Below are 20,545 nucleotides of genomic sequence, written 5' to 3'. Positions count from 1 at the left end.
AGATACCACTACACATTATTAGAATGGCCAAAACCCAAACACTGACAACAGTAAATGCTGACAATGATGTGGAGCAACTGGAACTCTCATTCATTGCTGGTGAGAATGCAAAATGGTACCGCCACTTTGGAAGACAGTTTGCAGTTTTTTACAAAATTAAACATGCTTGTATTATACAATCCAGTAGTTATGGGTATTTTCCCACATGAGTTGAAAACGTATGTCTACACAGAAACCTATACAAAAACCTGAACATTTATAGCAGCTTTGTTCATAATTGCCAAAACTAGAAAGCAACGAAGGTCTCCTTCAGAAGGTGGACATAGAAATAAACTGTGGCAAACCCAGAGAATGGAATATTATTCAACTCTAAAAAGAAATGAGCTATTGAGCCATAAAAAGCCATGAAGGAAAAAAATGCATATTTTTTCAAATGCATATTATTAAATGAAGATGCCAGTCTAAAAAAGCTATATATATACTATATGATTCCAACTACCTGACATTCTGGAAAAGACAAAATTGTGGAGACAAAAAAATTAGTGGTTGCCAGGGGGTGGGAAGAGGGAGGTATGGACAGTCAGAACATAGAGGAATTTTAGGGCAGTGAAGCTACTCTGCATGATACTATAATGCTGAATACATGTCACTTATACATTTGTCAAAACCCATAGAAAGAACAACACCAAGAGTGAACCCTAAACTATGGACTTTGGGTGATGATGATGTGTCATTGTAGGTTCATCAATTGTAACAAATGAACCACTCTGCTGGTGGTGGGGGTGGGAGGGTGTTGATAGGGGAAGAAATGGGGGTGGGGGTAGGAGGTATAAGAATTCTCTATGGTTTCCACTCATTTTGCTGTGAACCTAAAAGTTCTCTAAAAAATGAAGTTTACTAATTTTTTTTAAGCGGAAAAAAGGTGGAGCTAATAATTCCCTCACATATTTTGTGAAAATTAATGAATCCATGTGGTCTCTACTAAACTCTGATGAGCTCCCATAGGACTCAGTTCTGGAGAGTTAATCTAGGCAAATCTCAATTAGTTCTAATGTCCTACAAGAGAGATAATATTAACAATGCCACAAGATGTCCACTGACTGATGAATGGATAAAGAAGATGCGGTGTGTGTGTACACACACACACACACACACACACACACACACACCAGAATACTACTCGGCAATCAAAAAGAATGAAATCTTGCCATTTGCAACAACGTGAATGCAGCTAGAGTGTATTATGCTAAGCAAAATAAGGCAGGCAGAGATAGACAAGTATCAAATTATTTCACTCATCTGTGGAATTTAAGAAACACAACAGATGAACATGGGGGAAGAGAAGGAAAAATAAAATAAAAACAGAGAGGAAAGCAAACTCTAAGAGACTCTTAAATACAGAGAACAAACTGAGGGTTGCTAGGGGGTAGGTGGGTGGGGGGATGGGCTACATGGGTGATGGGCATTAAGGAGGGCACTTGTTGGGATGAGCACTGGGTGCTATATGTAAGTGACGAATCACAGGGTTGTATTCCTAAAACCAATACTACAGTGTATGTTAACTAACTTGAATTTTAAAAAATAAATTAAAAAAAAAAAAACAATGCCACAGACTGACACAGTCCAGCAGTGGACTTGTTATTTGGTCTGTTTGAGTTTCCTCATTTGTAAACTGTTCTCTCCCTCTCCCACAGGAGTCTTGTGAGATGGTCAATCAATCAAGTCCTGGGGAGGCAAATGATTAAGTGGTCCAAAGAGAGCACTCCAGCTCCTACACACAGGGAAACTGAGACACCTAAACAATGACCAATTAGAGTTTTTCTGTGAAATTAGTTGAATTACTAGGAGTTGTCTCTCTTCTTTTAAGATCACAAACTTAAGGATAATTAAATCCTGAAGTCTCTGAGATTGTTTCAACATATGGGAACAGTGTGCTAGAAAAGAACTCCAACATAGAAGGAAGCCATCCCAAAAGATAGAGGAAAATAGAGAAATGGATTCCTGGCAAATTTGGGGGTTCCTTGATCCAGCTATGCCTGAAGCTAAAACCTGGAGTTTTCCTTTATGAAAGCCAATACATTCTCTTTTTGCCTATGCTGATTAGAGATGGATACCTGTTATTTGCAGCTGAGACAGTCCTATCATTATATAAACCTTTCTTCTAAAAATGTTAGATACTTTCAGAATTATTTCCTTTGTCTTAAAAAAATAAAAATATGGGGTGCCTGGGTGGCTCAGTCAGTTGAGCGTCTGACTTCGGCTCAGGTCATGATTTCATGGTTCATGAGTTTGAGCTCTACGTCGGGCTGTTTGCTATCGGCACAGAGCCCACTTCGAATCCCAATCTCCTTCTCTCTCTGCCCCTCCCCTGCTTGCACTCTATCTCTCTCAAAATAAATAAATAAACTTTAAATAAATAAATAATAAAAACAGAATTATTTCCTTTGTCTTAATAAAAGCCCTGGGAAATAATGGGTACAGAAATTTTTCTTTTCATTTTTCTGGGGGGAAAAAACTAATATGTTAAGAAATATTTTCATGGGCGCCTGGGTGGCGCAGTCGGTTAAGCGTCCGACTTCAGCCAGGTCACGATCTCGCGGTCCGTGAGTTCGAGCCCCGCGTCAGGCTCTGGGCTGATGGCTCGGAGCCTGGAGCCTGTTTCTGATTCTGTGTCTCCCTCTCTCTCTGCCCCTCCCCCGTTCATGCTCTGTCTCTCTCTGTCCCAAAAATAAACGTTGAAAAAAAAATTTTAAGAAATATTTTCAAATTTACATAGCAAGTATTTACAAATTTACATGGTTCCAAGTGTAGAATACCAGTCCCACTAGGGCCACATTATGACCTTTCATGAGTTCCAGACACTTTTGTCTTCATGAGCAACTTCTTCCATAAAATGATATTTGAAATTGCATTTTATGAATGCACTGGGATAACACAATCCAGACTGGCTTCATTTTTCTATATTATTTTTATTTTTTTTTCTGTTTTTTTTTTAAGATTTTATTTTTAAGTAATCTCTACACCAATGTGGGGCTCAAACTCACAACCCTGAGAGCAAGAGTCCCATGCTCCACCAACTGAGCCAGCCAGGCACGCTTTTTTTTGTTCTTTTTGAAAGAAACCAAAACATTTGGCCCTAATGAGCCAAATGGGTAAGACGACCCTAAGCCTTGTTTGCAAAAGAAAATAGAAAGAAGTATGAGATAATATATGTGAATATACTAGGTACTCTGTTGACCATAAGTCACTGAACAAATGTAAGAACTACTAATTATAAAAGGGTGCTCTCAGGAGGGTAATACAAATGTGTAGCCCACATATATGATCATGAAATGGTTAAACACCAAAACCCCAAGTGGCTACAAATAGGAGAGGCTTAATGGTAAGAGACCAAAGGATGGGGAATCAATGGCTTTTGACAGTAAGGAGCCTTTTGCAAGTCACTGGGCTCTGTCACTGGGCCCTGTGTTCATGGCATGGACCAGCATGAAGCACTGCCAAGGAGAAGCAACCTTGGGCACAGAGGGAAGCTGACATACACTCAGTTGAGTCTAGTCCTGCTCTTCAACTGGACAAGGCTGGCAGAAGTCATGAAGAGACATGTGGGCCAGGGAGTAGTTTTGGGACAAGGCTGAAAGAGAGTTTTTACCCAGGTGGCCATAGGCAGGGTGGAGCCAAAAGCATAGATCAAATGTCAAGTGCAAAAAGGTAAAGTGAGGTCAAAGACAAAGAAATGACAGGTCAGGAACAGGAGGGATCAGGAACAGGAGGGATCAGGAACACTATGTGGTGGGGCGCCTGGGTGGCTCAGTTGGTTAACCATCCGACTTCAGCTCAGGTCAAGCTCCGTGTAGGGCTCTGTGCTGACAGCTTGGAGCCTGGAGCCTGCTTTGGATTCTGTGTCTCCTTCTTTCTCTGCCCCTCCCCAACTTACAATCTGTCTCTCTCTCTCTCAAATAAACATTAAAAAAATTAAAAAAAAAAAAAAAGAACACACTGTGTGGAGCTGTCAGAAGAGGATGACACACAAAGCCATGAACTAGAAGGCATGTTTTAGGGGCCTGTTATAATGTGCTGACCCCATGGCCCAAAGGCAGTCCCTGGTATCTGTAAGATTTTGTGCAGAGTCAGACATACTGGATGAAATTAAACCCTCTCAAAAACATAGTCACTGAAGATTTACTCCTTTACTGTAAACTTTGAACAACTGTTGTTGGAGAGACTGGGAATTCTCCACTGTTGATATTAAGACCCCACTTTAAGGAAGTAAATCAGTTCAATGTAGAAATGTAGTATGCAGACAGCTTGAGGTACAGAAGAGGATTAAGAAATAAAACCAGGCTAGGGGCACCTGGGTGGCTAAGTCTTTTAAGCGTCTGACTCTTGATCCCAGCTCAGGTCATGATCTCATGGTTCATGAGTTTGAGCCCCCAAGTCAGGCTCTGCACTGTCAGCATGGTGCCTGCTTGGCTCTCTCCCTCTCTCTCTGCCCTTCTCCTACTCTCTCTCTCTCTCTCTCTCTCTCTCTCAAAAATAAATAAAAAGAAAGAAAGAAAGAAAGAAAGAAAGAAAGAAAGAAAGAAAGAAAGAAAGAAAGAAAGAAAAAGAAAGCAAGCCAGGCTAAGGTAAGACAACAAATGAAGAGGATGCCAACCAAAGCAGGACACAGATGATGTCCTCTGCCACACCTGACTGGAGTTGTCACAGTCCCCTAGCAAAAAGTGAATTGCATCAAGAAACGAACAACATTTTATCTTCATTTGTGGTTACTTGTATAAGTGCATTTGCTTCAGTCTGCTTGTATAGTTTTCATCCCCCACTGTGAGCTCAGCCATTCTAGACTAGACTTTGAGTTCTCATTGCCTTTATAGAGTTCTGAGAGCAAGATGTCTCGTATGGTAATAGAAGACACCTGCCTTTATGGAAAGACACCTTGGACAGGTAGGTTCCAACAGTCACTGCTTAGATCCTAGTGCCCAAATTGAGAAGATGAGGTAACCACTCTCCCCCTCACCTCCTTTGAAACTACAGAACAAGCCAGAACATTAGAGAACAAGGCCTCAACAGGCCTAGTACTATGCGGGTGTGCCACATATTACATAAGCACATGGATTAATTAAGAAGCAAGGTCTGAACTGGGTCAGACATGAAGGGGCCCAAGAAACAACAAGTACTCAGATAACTGAGAACATGACACAAAAACTTGCCAGGCAGCTGTGCTGTTAAGTCAATAAGAACGTGTTGCCTGGAGATGCTCGGTCTCTGCAATATGACTGAGCCTTTTGTCGTGCTGCCTCTTGCTGCTTTTTGCTGCATTGCTGAAGGAATGACCTTCACAGCACAGGCCTGCGGGCACGGTGAGAGGGGAGGTGGAAGTCCTCACACTGGGCGGAGATTGGGAAGCCATGATGGGCGGTGCCCTCCGAGGTAGCCAAGGCTCCTTCAGTTCACCTTCACGGACAGCCTGGCCTGGGTTGAAAGCAGTGGGGGAGGATGTCAAGGTTTCAAAAACGTGGCCCACTCCAGCCTTCCCTGGTTCTGTAAAAATTGTGTAGGAGCGCTGGGTCCCTTCTAGAGCCTCAATAACTCATAAAGTCAATGTGCTCAGGTGCCCGGCTTCTCTCTTTGCCTCCTTCAAACAAGTAAAATTTTATCTCTCCCTCTCTCCCTCGCTCTCTCGCTCTCTCTTTTTTAAATAAGTGTGTTTGTTTCTATTTTTATTTTTGTTTTTCTTCAAACCAAAAACTTTAATAACCACTAGAAACACAAAGAAGAGGAAATTGTGATATATAGTCACTTCCTAGACTACAGCCCAAACTCCTAGAAAGAGTCTGTGTCTTAACATCTGCCCTGAGCTGCAGACCACAGATCTCAGTTTTAAATTGGAGGCAGGGACGCCTGGTGGCTCAGTTGGTAATGCGCCCAACTCTTGCTCTCTGCTCAGGTCATGATCTCACAGGTCCTGAGTTCCAGCCCGGTAACAGGCTCTGTGCTGATGGCAGGGATCCTGCTTGGGATTCTGTCTCTCCTTCTCTCTGCCCCGCCCCCACTTGTGCAAGTGCACGTGTGTGCGCGCACGCACACTCTCTCTCTCTCTCAAAATAAATAAACTTTAAAAATAAAAATAAAATAAATAAATTGGAAGCAGAATGGGCTTCTTTTAACCATTCTGTTTAAAAAGAGCTACAGAGGAGCATCCTGCATGCAACACTCCAGGACTCTTCTACAAAAAAGAGAGCTAGGAATCCGTACCAGGTGCAAACAACACATCTTCTGCTACCTCTGACAGACTCAGAGCCTTCCAGTCATTCTCAACGCCACTCCTCGCCATTGCACTTGATGGAGCTGACTGACCACGTGGAAAATTACCCAAAAAAAAAAAAAAATCTGTGAAAGAAACTTGCAAGGAAAGTTACAGAACATCACAGTGGAAAACTCCTGTTTAGCAGAGCAGAGGACCAGAGCAAAATCTTTGCAGAGCCATGCCACTGAGCTTCCCCCACCTCCATCTTCACCTTTATTCTTCCATCTTGGCTCACTGACCCTTTATAATTGCTGGCATCATGTAATACACTGGCCTACAATGAGGAAGGGAAACAAAATTTTAAGAGACACGGTTAGAGGTACCTGTTCTGCCTACCTCCCTGTCTCTTGGAACTGTCCCTGCTCCTAGTCCCTTCAGTCTAGCTGGTCATTCATTCATTTATTGCATAGATATTTATTGACCACTTACTATATCCCAAGAGTGTGGTAAGTGGAGATACAAAAAATGAGCAAAACAGACAGGCCCAACCTTACAGAGTTAACTTTTTAGTAGGGAGAGTTAGGTGATATGCAAGTAAATAAATAAATGAAGAACATAATTTGGGGTAAAAATGCTTGCTATGAATTTTTAAAACAAAAAATGAAGTGATATTCTAGAGAGTGATTTGGAGAAGGGCTGCCTACTCTAGATAAAATAGACTAGGAAAACCTCTCTGAAGAGTTAAATATGAGCTTACACATGAGTCAGGAAGAGTTTTGGCCACAGTGAAAATTGTGGACAAAAGAAAGAACAGGTGTAAAGGTCTTGGGGTAGAAATGGGAGAGCAACAGAAAAGCCACTGTGGCTGAAGCCTATATAAGAAAGGAGGGTGGTAAAGAGAGTTTGAAGAAGAACAGAGGCTTTGGTAAGAAGACTGAGTTTTACTTTATTTTTTTAATTTATTTTTTTAATTTACATCCAAGTTAGTTAGCATATAGTGCAACAATGATTTCAGGAGTAGATTCCTTAATGCCTCTTACCCATTTAGCTCATTCCCCCTCCACAACCCCTCCAGTAACCCTATGTTTGCTCTCCATATTTAAGAGTCTGTAATGTTTTGTCCCCTTCCCTGTTTTTATATTATTTTTGCTTCCCTTCCCTTATGTTCATCTTTTCTGTGTCTTAAAGTCCTCATATGAGTGAAGTCATATGCTATTTGTCTTTCTCTGACTAATTTTGCTTAACATAACACCCTCTAGTTCTATCCACGTAGTTGCAAATGGCAAAATTTCGTTCTTTTTGATTGCTGAGTAATACTCCATTGTGTATGTGTGTGTGTGTGTGTGTGTGTGTGTGTGTGTATCACATCTTTATCCATTCATCCATCAGTGGACATTTGGGCTCTTTCCATACTTTGGCTATTGTTGGGGTGCATGTGTCCCTTCAAAACAGCATATCTGTATCCCTTGGATAAATACCTAGTAGTAAAATTGCTGGGTCATAGGGTAGTTCTATTTTTAATTTTTTGAGGAACATCCATACTATTTTCCAAAGTGGCTACACCAGCTTGCATTCCCACCAACAATGCAAAAGAGATCCTCTCTCTCTGCATCCTTGCCAGCATCTGTTGTTGCCTGAGTTGTTAACGTGTAAGGTGGTATTCTGATAGGTGTAAGATGGTATCTCATTGTGGTTTTGATTTGTATTTCCCTGATGATGAGTGATGTTGAGCATTTTTCATTGTTGGTTGACCATCTGGATGTCTTCTTTGGAGAAGTATCTATTCATGTCTTTTGCCCATTTCATCACTGGATTATTTGTTTTTTGGGTGTTGAGTTTGATAAGTTCTTTATAGATTTTGGATACTAACCCTTTATCTGATATGTCGTTTGCAAATATCTTCTCCCATTCCATCAGTTGTCTTTTAGTTTTGCTGATTGTTTCCTTCACCGTGCAGAAGTTTTTTATCTTGCTGAGGTCCCAATAGTTCATTTTTGCTTTTGTTTCCCTTGCCTCTGGAGATGTGTAGAGTAAGAAGTTGCTGTGGCCAAGATCAAAGAGATTTTTGCCTGCTTGTTCCTCAAGAATTTTGATGGCTTCCTGTCTTACATTTAGGTCTTTCATCCATTTTGAGTTTATTTTTGTGTATGGCGTAAGAAAGTGGTCCAGGTTCATTCTTCTGCATGTTGCTGTCCAGTTTCCCCAGCACCACTTGCTGAAGAGACTCTCTTTATCGCATTAGATATTCTTTCCTGCTTCATCAAAGACTATTTGTGAGTCCATTTCTGGGTTCTCTGTTCTGTTCCATTGATCTGAGTGTCTGTTTTTGTGCCAGTACCATACTGTCTTGATGATTACAGCTTTGTAGTATAGCTTGAAGTCCGGGATTGTGATGCCTCCTGCTTTGGTTTTCTTTTTCAAGATTGCTTTTGCTACTTGGGGTCTTTTCTGGTTCCATACAAATTTTAGGATTATTTGTTCTAGCTCTATGAAGAATGTTGGTGTTATTTTGATAGGGATTGCATTAAATATGTATCTTGCTTTGGGTAGTATCGGCATTATAACAATATTTGTTCTTCCTATCCAGGAGCATGGAATCTTTTTCCATTTTTTTGTGTCTTCTTCAATTTCTTTCATAAGCTTTCTATATTTTTCAGTGTATAGATTTTTCACCTCTTTGGTTATATTTATTCCTAGGTATTTTATGGGGTTTTGTGCAACTGTAAATGGGATTGATTCTTTGATTTCTCTTTCTGTTGCTTCATTGTTGGTGTATAGGAATGCAACCAATTTCTGTGGATTGATTTTATATCCTGCAACTTGGCTGAATTCATGAATCAATTCTAGAAGTTTTTTGGTAGAATCTTTTGGGTTTTCCATATAGAGTATCATGTCATCTGTGAAGAGTGAGAATTTGACTTCCTCCTGGCCAGTTTGGATGCCTTTTATTTCTTCGTGCTGTCTGATTGCAGAAGCTAAGACTTCCAATACTATGTTGAATAACAGTGGTGAGAGTGGACATCCCTGTCTTGTTCCTGACCTTAGGGGGAAAGCTCTCAGTTTTTCCCCATTGAGGATGATATTAGCATTGGGTGTTTCATACATGGCTTTTATGATCTCGAGGTATGATCCTTATGTCCCTACTTTCTTAGGGGTTTTTATCAAGAAAGGATGCTGTATTTTGTCAAATGCTTTCTCTGTATCTATTGAGAGGATCATATGGTTCTTGTCCTTTCTTTTATTGATGTGATGAATCACATTGATTATGTTGCGGATATTGAACTAGCCATGCGTCCCAGGTATAAATCCCACTTGGTTGTGGTGAATAATTTTTTTAATGTATTATTGGATCCGGTTGGCCAATATATTGTTGAGGATTTTTGCATCCATGTCCATCAGGGAAATTGGTCTATTGTTCTCCTTTTTAGTGTGGTCTCTGTCTGGTTTTGGAATCAAGGTAATGCTGGCTTCATAGAAAGAGTTTGGAAGTTTTCCTTCCATTTCTATTTTTGGAACAGTTTCAAGAGAATAGGTGTTAACTCTTCCTTAAATGTTGGGTAGAATTCCCCTGGAAAGCGATTTGGCCCTGGACTCTTGCTTTTTAGGAGATTTTTTATTACCAATTTGATTTTTTACTGGTTATGGGTCTGTTCAAATTTTCTATTTCTTCCTGTTTCAGTTTTGGTAGTGTATATGTTTCTAGGAATTGTCCATTTCTTCCACATTGCCCATTTTATTGGTCATAATGTTGGTCAAATATTGCTTATAATATTCTCTTATTATTGTTTTTATTTCTGCTGTGTTGGTTGTGATCTCTCCTCTTTCATTCCTGATTTTATTTATTTGGGTCCTTTCCTTTTTCTTTCTGATCAAACTGGCTTGTGGTTTATCAATTTTGTTAATTCTTTCAAAGAACCAGCTTCTGGTTTCATTGATCTGTTCTACTGGTTTTTTGGGGGAGGGTTTCAATAGCATTAATTTCTGCTCTAATCTTTATTATTTCCTGTCTTCTGCTGGTTTGGGGTTTTATTTGTTATTCTTTTTCCAGCTCTTTAAGGTGTAAGGTTAGGTTGTGTATCTGAGATCTTTTTTCCTTCTTTAGGAAGGCCTGGATTGCTATATACTTTCCTCTTATGACCACCTTTCCTGCATCCCAGAGATTTGGGGTTGTGGTGTTATCATTTTCATTGGCTTCCATGAAGTTTTTAATTTCCTCTTTAACTTCTTGGTTAGCCCATTCATTCTTGAGTAGGATGTTCTTTAGTCTCCAAGTATTTGTTACCTTTCTGCATTTTTTTCTTGTGGTTGATTTCGAGTTTCATAGCATTGTGGTCTGAAAATATGCACAGTGTAATCTCAATCTTTTTGTACTTGTTGAGGGCTGATTTGTGTCCCAGTATATGGTCTATTCTGGAGAATGTTCCATTTGCACTAGAGAAGAATGTATATTCTGCTGCTTTAGGATGAAATGTTCTGAATATATCTGCTAAGTCCATCTGGTCCAGTGTGTCATTCAAAGCCATTGCTTTCTTGTTGATTTTTTGATTAGATGATCTATCCATTGTTGTAAGTGGGGTGTTGAAGTCCCCTACTGTTATGGTATTACTATCAATGAGTTTCTTTATGTTTGTGATTAATTGATTTATATATTTGGGTGCTTTCACATTTGGCGCATAAATGTTTACAATTGTTAGGTCTTCTTGGTGGATAGACCCCTTAATTATGATATAATGCCCTTCTGCATCTCTTGATACAGTCTTTATTTTAAAGTCTAGATTTTCTGATATAAGTATGGCTACTCTGGCTTTCTTTTGTTGACCATTAGCATGATAGATGGTTCTCCACCCGCTTACTTTCAGTCTGAAGGTGTCTTTAGGTCTAAAGTGGATCTCTTGTAAACAGCATATAGATGGATCTTATTTTCTTATCCATTCTGTTACCCAATGTCTTTTGATTGGAGCATTGAGTCCATTGACCTTTAGAGTGAGTACTGAAAGATATGAATTTATTGCCATTATGTTGCTTGTAGAGTTGGAGTTTCCGGTGGTGTTCTCTGGTCCTTTCTAGTCTTTGTTGCTTTTGGTCTTTATTTATTTGTTTATTTTTTCCATCTTTTCTCCCCTCAGTGAGTTCCCCTTAAAATTTCTTGCAGCGCTGGTTTAGTGGTCACAAACTCCTTTAATTTGTGTTTGTCTGGGAAACTTTTTATCTCTCTTTCTATTTTGAATGACCGCCTGCTGGATAAAGAATTCTTGGCTACATATTTTTCTGATTCAGCACATTGAGTATATCCTGCCACTCCTTTCTGGCCTGCCAAGTTTCTGTGGATAGGTCTGTCTTCTCTTGTAGGTTAAGGGCTTTTTTTTTCCCTTGCTGCTTTCATGATTCTCTCCTTGCCTGAGTATTTTGTGAATTTGACTATGATATGCCTTGTTGATGGTCAGGTTTTGTTGAATCTAATGGGAGTCCTCTGTGCTTCCTGAATTTTGATGTCTGTGTCTTTCCCCAGGTTAGGAAAATTTTCCACTATGATTTGCTCACATAACCCTCTAGCCCTATTTCTCTCTCTTCTTCTTCTGGGACCCCTATGATTCTGATGTTGTTCCTTTTTAATGAGTCACTGATTTCTCTAATTCTTAAATCATGCTCTTTGCCTTAATCTCCCTCTTTTTTTCTGCTTCATTATTCTCCATAAGTTTGTCCTCTATATCACTGATTCTCTGTTCTGCCTCATCCATCCTTGCCGCCATGGCCTCCACTTGAGATTGCAGCTCAGTTATAACATTTTTTAATCTATTTTTGACTCCAGCTAGTATTCTTATTATCATGATTCTAAATTCTGGTTCAGACATCTTGCTTGTATCTGTGTTGCTTAAGTCCCTGGCTGTCGTTTCTTTCTGCTCTTTCTTTTGGGGTGTATTCCTTTGTTTTGTCGTTTTGAAGGGAGAAAAGGAATTAATGAGGTAAAAAAATAAAATTAAAAAATATTAAAATTAAAAAATATTAAAATCAAAAAATTAAAAACAAACACACACAAAAAAATTGAATAAATTATGCTAGATCCTAGGTGTGTTTTGGTCTGGGTGTTGAATGGGGCTTGATAGATTAGAGAAAAAAGGGGAAAGAAAAAATAAGGAAATTGTTTGAAAATTTGAAAAAATGAATACACCAAAGTAGACTAAAATGAAATAATGGAAGTAAAATAGAATTTGAAAAAATTTACACAAAAGTAAAAAATACAGTAGAAAAAGTTAAAGAAAAATGTTTTTAATAAAAATTGAAAACAAAAATGATTTTTTTCTCTTTCTGGATTCAAGAAAAAGAAATTAAAAATAGAAAAAAGAAAAAAAAGAGAGAGAGAAAGTTGAATAGATGGGCCAGTGAACAGACTGTAATATGACTGAAATTACTTCGTTTTCCCCTAGAAGTCAAACTATGAAGTACTTTATAGTCCATAAACTAAGTAGGCAGTGAGACTTGTGTTCCTGAAGAGCAAGGTTGGCCCAGGTGGGCGGGGCTCAGTGTAATGGCTCCATTCTCCACTAGATGGCACTGCTTAGCTTATTGGGGTGGATTGTTGTGGTGCTTGTAGGTGCATATGCACATGCACAGGAGTGGTGAAAATGGCGTCACCCAGCTACTCAGTGTCTAGTATCTGGACTCTGTTTTCCCCAATCAGCAATTGTGCACCTGTCCTTTGTCTTCAGCTTCTGTCCACTCCCCACTTTTACACAGCCCATGACCAAGTCCCATGCAGCACCTCCCTCCTGAGTTTCATCTCAGATGCAGCTGTTTTTCCCAGCCCCTTACTTCTGAGGGACTGTGGCTTTGACCTGTTCTGCCCCTCTGCAGGAAGGTCTCACTGAGCAATGGCCAGGTGCCAGCCACACCCAGTAACATTTGCGGGACCGTGCTACTGCTGATGCCCAGAGACTGTGGCTGGGTGCCAGCCCATCCTAGAAAAAATTTGCGAGATAGTGTAGCAGCAGGGTTTCAGGGATTTCGGAAAATCACAACACAATCTGGCACCAGGCTTCACCTCCAGTGCCCTTGTTCCAGCATCAGTGAATATGGTTGTTCTCTTGGGTCCACTGGGGTCTTTGCCTTTGGGGAGCCCTCACAGCTTCTACCACATGTCCTCCCAGCAGGGGAACTGCCTCTCTCCATGTGACCTGAAGACCCTGGACTTCACACTGCTCCTGGAGATTTTCCCTTCCCACCAGAGCACCGTCAGGTATCAAGCTGCAGAGTTTCAGACTCTATGCTCCCATTTATAGTCTTAATGGAATTTAAACCCTCTCCTTTCTCCTTTCTCCCTTTTTAGTTCAGTCCCTGCAGCTGTTTCCACTTTTCCACTTTCTCTCCAGCTGCTTTTTGGGGGGTTGCTCTTCCCATATTCACCACCCACCCCTCTCCCCACCCCCCGCCCCGACTCCATCCTCTCTCTGCACACAAAAGCACTCCCTGCCCTCCGCGGCTTCTCTCTCCCCCAGTTCACCTCTCCATGCCATGTACCTGCTGAATTCTATGGTTCAGGTTGTGCAGATTGCCGTGTTAACCCTCATATCAGTTTTCTAGGTGTGCAGGATGGTTTAGTGTTGGTTTGGCTGTATTTCATGGATGTGAGACACACAAAAAACTTCCATGAAGTTCTGCCATCTTGGCTCCTAAAAGCGATTGAGTTTTAACTTTAAAGGCAACAGGAAATCACTGGAGAATTTTAAAAAGGGAATGGCATAACCCAATATACATTTTTAATACAAATTCTCATATTTTATTTGCTAATCTACACATATTTCTAAATTAAGAAGATGCTCACAAGAAAGGTTAGGGTTACTCACTCTAATCCATTAGTAAGTCTGGGTTTGACTGAACTTTTAAATTACTTTTGATAATTCATGCATCCTGGCTCTTAGACTTCACTGAGATAAAAGAACTGTTTTCTTTTTTTATTTAGAATGATGGTAGACTTAGCCCCAGTCTAGAGTTTCTCCCAGTGAGACAAACATTTTGGAGAATTCCTTAATTCTCATAAGGAAAATACATGCTAACCATATACTCCTGTCACCAAACTTTAAATAATCATAGTGTTGAGCAATATTTGTGATTAGGTCAGGGGTCAATAAAGATCTAGATAGTAAATACTTCAGACTTTGAGGCTATATGCTCTCTGTCAACCTCTTAACTCTGCCATTGTAGTGTGAAAGCAGCCATAGGCAATACATAAACAATTGCTTATAGTTGTATTTTGATACAACTTTATTTATAAACACTGAAATTTGAATTTAATATGATTTTCATGTGACAAGAAATATTATTCTTCTTTTATTTTTTCCAAAATGTAAACACCATTCTTGGCTTATGGTTAATATAACAACAGGTAGCAGGCCAGATTTAGCCAGGGGGCTGTGGTTTCCTGACTTCTGTTTTAAGTGAATTGGTAGATGCCTGGTGAATTGGTAGATTGGTAAATGCCTGCTAGACATTTTTAATGGGATTATTTTGGTTATAGTGTGGAAAGTGGATCATGGGATATGTGGAGTAATGGTGGAAGCAGGGAAATCAATCAGGAGGTGACTGGCATAGTCTAAGCAAGACCTGATGGTAGCCCGATATGGTAAATGGGAACAGAGAAGGACAGAATAGAGAGAAGCATGATTTTGGGTTTGGTCTTGAACAACTGCATATATAGGCCTGTCATTTATTTTGATGTCAAAAACTAGGAAGGAAGAGGTTCAGGGGAAAATCAAGAGTTCTGGTTTATCTGTGTTAAGTTTGAGATGTCTTTCAGGTATCCAAATGGAGATACCCAGTAAGTTGGAATTCAGGGAAAATATCAGGGCTGGATATGTGGGGGTCATAGGCATTTAGGAGGTAGTTAAAGCCCCAGCACTAATTCAGATCAACTGTGGTGTATAGATAGAGAAGATAAGAGGCCCAAGAAAGGAGCCCACAGGAATTTCCACAATTAGCAAAAGAGGGTGAAGAAAGGAGCCTACAGGAACTTCCAGAATTAGCCAACAGATGAAGTGGACAAATCAGAAGAATGGGTTACCATAAAGGTCAAAGAAGCAAGTTGCTGAAGAAGGCCATGATCGAGTATGAAGAGAGACAGTATTGTGAGGAGTGATAAAATCTTTAGATTTGGTGACATGAAAATAATGTATGTCCTTGACAAGAAGAGCTTCAAAGAACTGATGGAGAGGAAATTGGAATGGTGACTGGGACTTCCAGTTAAGCATGGAGGTTTAAGCACAGGTGTACCTCCATTCCCTCCCAGCACTCATTAAAGTCAAGGTGATGAAATACAAAAGAATGAGACCACAAGAACAATGAGAATGACATAAAGGTGACAGAGGTCAAAAGAAGTTAATAAATGCTTGGAAGAGGTGAGAAGCTGGATAATGGTAACTAACTTAGCAAAGCAGAGAACGCTGGAAACAAAGATCCTGCAAAAGGAAGGAGGGTGCCAATAAGAGGCAAGCTGGTTCCAATCACTGAAGTCCAGAAAGGCTCGTGGCTTTGAGCCAAGGTAAGAAATGGGGTTGAAAACAGGAGGATAGATAGAAAGTATTTATAAGGAAGTGTTGACTCCTCCAGAGCTCCTCTCTATTCTTGCACTGCCAGGGAACTATCCTGGTGGGAAATAAATGGAAATAGTCTCTGCAGAAATTAATCCAGAGAGACTTCAAAATAAGACATACCTGGGCGCCTGGGTGGCTCAGTCAGTTAAGTGTTCAGCTCTCGATTTCAGCTCAGTTCATGATCTCATGGTTTCATGAGTTGGAGCCCCACCTTGGGCTCTGGGCTGGCAGTGCAGAATCTGCTTGGGATTCTCTCTCTCTCCCTCTCTCTCCCTCTCTCTTTGTGCCCTTCCCCCACTCGTGCTCTCACTCATTTTCTCTCTCTTTCTCTCTGTCTCTCAAAATACATCAATAAACTTAAAAAAAAAAATAAGAGATACCTAGCACAGGGGATGTAGGGGTGAGGCACTATACTGAAAGCAGGGAAAGTAGGTAAAATTTACATACTAAGTGGTGAGACTCCTATCACCCTCCCCAGCTCACCAGCCAGCCGAGCTCATAGCTCTCTCTCTCTCTCTCTCTCTCTCTGTAGCCAGCTAAGCAGCTGTGGGCTACACCCACTCCAGGCTGGTAGTCAGGTTGGCTGTGTGCAAGCAGAAGCTGGTCAAGATGAGAGAAGAAACCAGCAGAGATGAAAGATGTCCCTGGGAAATGCAGACAGTTTTGAGTTTCAGCCTTAGGCCGGGACCAGGCAGTTCTTACTATCCCAGGCTGTGAGATCCCCCAGTGTATCCTCCCAACAAACACCTTTACTGGAACAACTTGAGTGGCTCTGTCCTCCACCTTGTAGCCAGATGATCCCCAACCAGGGCAAGAGGCAACCTATGAAAGGCTGATCTTCCCCACCCTGTGCAAGCCCCATTTGCAGTCTTCCTATAATAGTCTATTATGCAGAGATGGCCCACTAAGCTCCAGGTGCCCTTCGCTCAGGGACTTATGGCCAGGAACCGCCCAACGCAGGTCTAGAGATTCTGGGAGGGCAAGCAGTGTTTCCACTTCATAAAAGGCCAAGTTCTTAAACAATATTTGTGTAATCACCACATTTTACAGACAATGAAGGTAAAGCACGGGGGAGTTAAACAATTTACCTGAAGTCCCAGAGTTTAATTATTGAAAGAAGTGCTTGGGGATAAAACCTAGTCTCCTGACCTTCAGGCCCTCTTTGTACTGCCCCACTTCTTTCCCTCTCATCATGCTCAAAGACTACTTTGACAGGTGGATTTTCCTTACTTCCATGACACTACTGAAACCGAATCCCTAAAACATGAAACTTTAGGTTCACCATTGCATGGTAGACAACATGCTGCATGCGGAGTCCAGTGATGTGGGTTCTAGTCCCAGCCCTGCCTCTTATTCTGTGCTATCACTTAGGCAGGTCTCTGAACATATTTCCTCATGTGTAAAATGTGGAGAGAGTGGCAGTCCTAGGAGCAGAGGAAAGAATGCAAATCCGAAGGGCCTGAGAGGATAGCCTGAATATGCCTCTGACACTCGAGATTTCTGTCAGGGTTCCCAATTCACTTAAACATTGATGCAAATTTTGGATTCTGTTTCTATACGTCTTTTTTTTTTAACATAAATATGGGTGGGAGTGGTGTTCCCCATAAATAATTCACATCAAAATGATGCTTCAGGAAGATAGTCCATATCTTCATGGCATAGCATTACTTATTCCAATTTGAAAAGTCCAGGATAAGAATGCTAAGAGAATTGCCAGCTCTTAAAATTCTTTAAAATGTTGTGAACTTCAACAAGTGCATCTCCATTCTGCCACCGTGGGAGCCAACATCCCCAAACCATCCATTCCTAGAACAGAAGTCAAGCCTTGATGCTATTAAGCTCCTTCAACACCGGAGCTGTGGCCAGGAAGCTGTACTGCCTTCTTAGAAGCTGTGAGACCAGAGCAGACACAGGTGTTAAATGGAAGCTGGCCCCATATTCCTCCAGACTGATCTGTACCCAAGCGACGACCACAATCTAATATTGGTGACAGCCATTACCATGACTGTCATACCCAGGAGCCTTGTTTTGAGCTTCTCATACTCCAAGGCTTTGTCCAGGGGGTGCAGCCGGGGTGGAGGAGTTGTAGAGGTGGGGGAAGGGAATGCAGAGTCCCTCTGGACTGCAATGCCCAGGGCATGACAGACAGCCAACAATCTCCTTTCCTGGAGGCTCCAGCAGAAGTCATAGTATTTAACATTGTCAGACTCCCCAACAATGCTGACCCTACCCCACATGGTGGGTCCCTTGGGAGTTCTTAAACAGAGGTATGCATATGTCTGTGTGTGTGCACATGCGCGCGCGCATATCTGTTGGGAGGGAGTTCAGCCTGGGTTACTTTCCCAAACACTGGTGTCAAACCTTCCTGACTGCCCAAAGGGACGGACTAGAACTCTCTCTCACCTCCATGCCTTTACAAATGCTGTTTCCTTTACTCGAAATTACCATCTTCCTGCCTCCCCACGCTGCATCTGCAAAAGTGCCATTTGCTCTGGGTTAGTGTCCTCAAGAGCCTCACCTCCAGGCAGAATTGGACACTCCCTCCCAAGCCCGTCCCTGTTGAAGCATAAGTCACCTGACAAGTCATCTGCTTTCTTGCCCATCCCCTCCACTCTCTCCAGACTGAGCTTTCTATCTGCGCCTGACACAGTTCTGATTCTAGAAGATCTCCCCTGCATGGCCCTTGTGAAGGAAGGAACACACATGTCAAAGAGGGAAGCAGCAGCAATGACTCAGGCCAGAGACACGGAAGGCCAAGCTGTATGGTTCCACCACCAATTTTCCAAGGCCTCACAGGTGCTTCCCTCAAGCCACAGAATACTAGGCCTTAGAGAAACCCCCTTCTTGCCACCCAAAATTGCCCTTTCCCACTGCAGTTATCCTCTGGAGCCCCAGCAGGAAACCCCTGGGAGCTGAACTCTCTTCTCTCTTCTCAGGCCCCAGGGGAGGGGAGAGCCTGGGTTTCTGGGCCTCTGTAATTAGGCCCCAGGGATGCTGAAGGAACTCGCACATTCCTGCTGGCTAAGCATGTTGTCCTAGGAGAGGCAGCTAGCTTCTCTCCCTGACAGGGCAGGTCTCTGGCAGGAAGCCCAGGGCCAAGGCTGGGGCACAGATCTCATTCCCCCTTCACTCTGCTTCCTGCTCTTTCTGTCCCTATCCTATGTCAGTGTTCCTGCCAAAGTCCCTTTCTGTAACCCTAACTGTCCTTGTCTCTGCCTCCATCCTTCTCTTCCCTGGGCTGTTACAGGGCTCGCTCCTTGATCCCCATGCCTCCCCACCCCTGAATGTCCTGTTAGTAAGCACCACAGAATGTTCTAGAGTACAGTGACCTGCAGGCACCCTCGGTGGCCAAGGGCCCTTGAGGACGTAGCAGCAGGGGCTGGCGAGAACTCCCAGTTTCCAGCCAGGCTGCACGTCCCACTAGTGAACTGTTAACTCAATTCCAGCCAACAGACATTATCAAGGCCCACTCAGGGCCCAGCCCTGTTCTAGGTCCTGGAGGGACACACATAGCCCAGCCCAGCCCCTGAGGGGAGACAGGCCTAAGAACCCCCAGTTACAATCTGTTGACTAGACAGAGAAGACCCCTAATGAGTGGGAAGGGCATAGGAAGCAAGGGAAGGGAGCAAGGAAGAAATCAGGGTTGCCACCCCATCCCAGGATCAGGACTCTGAAGGCTGGTTCCCAACAGGGGGGCAAATGAAGGGAGCCAGGGAGATTATGCAGGTTCACTATTCCCATGTGAAACTGCCATTTTCCTGGCTCAGTTTGCAAATGGTAGGCCCAGGAGAGTCCCCCAAGTCCCAGGGAGGAGGGGGAGGGCAAAAAGCTATGCAACAGTTCCATCCTGAAGCACCAATTCCTGATTTCAGCCAAACCCCCGGGAGCAAAACCAAAAGACTGTGCATTGTGACAAGGAGGAGGAAAAAGAGAACAGGGAAAGGATGCGGGGTTGCAGAGGGTGAGAGATGGGCAGGAAGCAAAAGGCAGAGTTGGCTGTGGGTTTCTGTGAACGCAGTCTCAGCTACAGGTATGCAGGTGCTAAGCATCACACAGGCCCAGAAAGAGGCTTGCTCAGCCCTGCCCATGGGGGATGCTGCTTACCTGGCCAGCCTGCTCTGTGTACCATGGGAATGGCTGCAATGGACTTCCGACCCGGGGTCAAATTAGCTCCCTACAATGGCATCCAAAGGGGCTCCCACCCTGGACTTTCCTCAGGCAGTCACTTCACACACACCTTTTTATAGACCTCAAAAACATAGAATTTGGTTACTCATAACCTCTGGCACTTATTACCACATTTTTTAAACCAACGTGTGACCTTCATTCATTATTTTATTTGATGTCATGCTGAATGATGGCTGAAACCTTATTTTAAAGTCAAATTCAAGTGACGGAAAGTCAAATAATACATTTGTATATTATGGATGAGGGTTGTACTCAGAAAGTTAAAATATATTAGCTCCTTCAGGGACTGGGGGTACTGCTGGTTGCATGTAAAACAAACAGAAACTAAGAACATCTCAGTAAAGCTAAAGGTCATGGCTTCTTTAATTATGTGGGAACTCAGAAACCCACGGGGCATCCCTTTCCAGAAGTCCTGCATCCTCAGGATCCCTCATACTAAACACCCATCTCTAGAACAGCAGCCAAGCTACGCCCAGCCAGCCAAATCCAGCCCTGTTTTGTAAGGCCTGTGAGCTAAGAGTGGTTTTTA

This window comes from Felis catus, chromosome D1 (genome assembly GCF_018350175.1).
Source record: "Felis catus isolate Fca126 chromosome D1, F.catus_Fca126_mat1.0, whole genome shotgun sequence".
Classification (NCBI taxonomy): domain Eukaryota; kingdom Metazoa; phylum Chordata; class Mammalia; order Carnivora; family Felidae; genus Felis; species Felis catus.
This window is presented reverse-complemented; position numbering follows the sequence as displayed.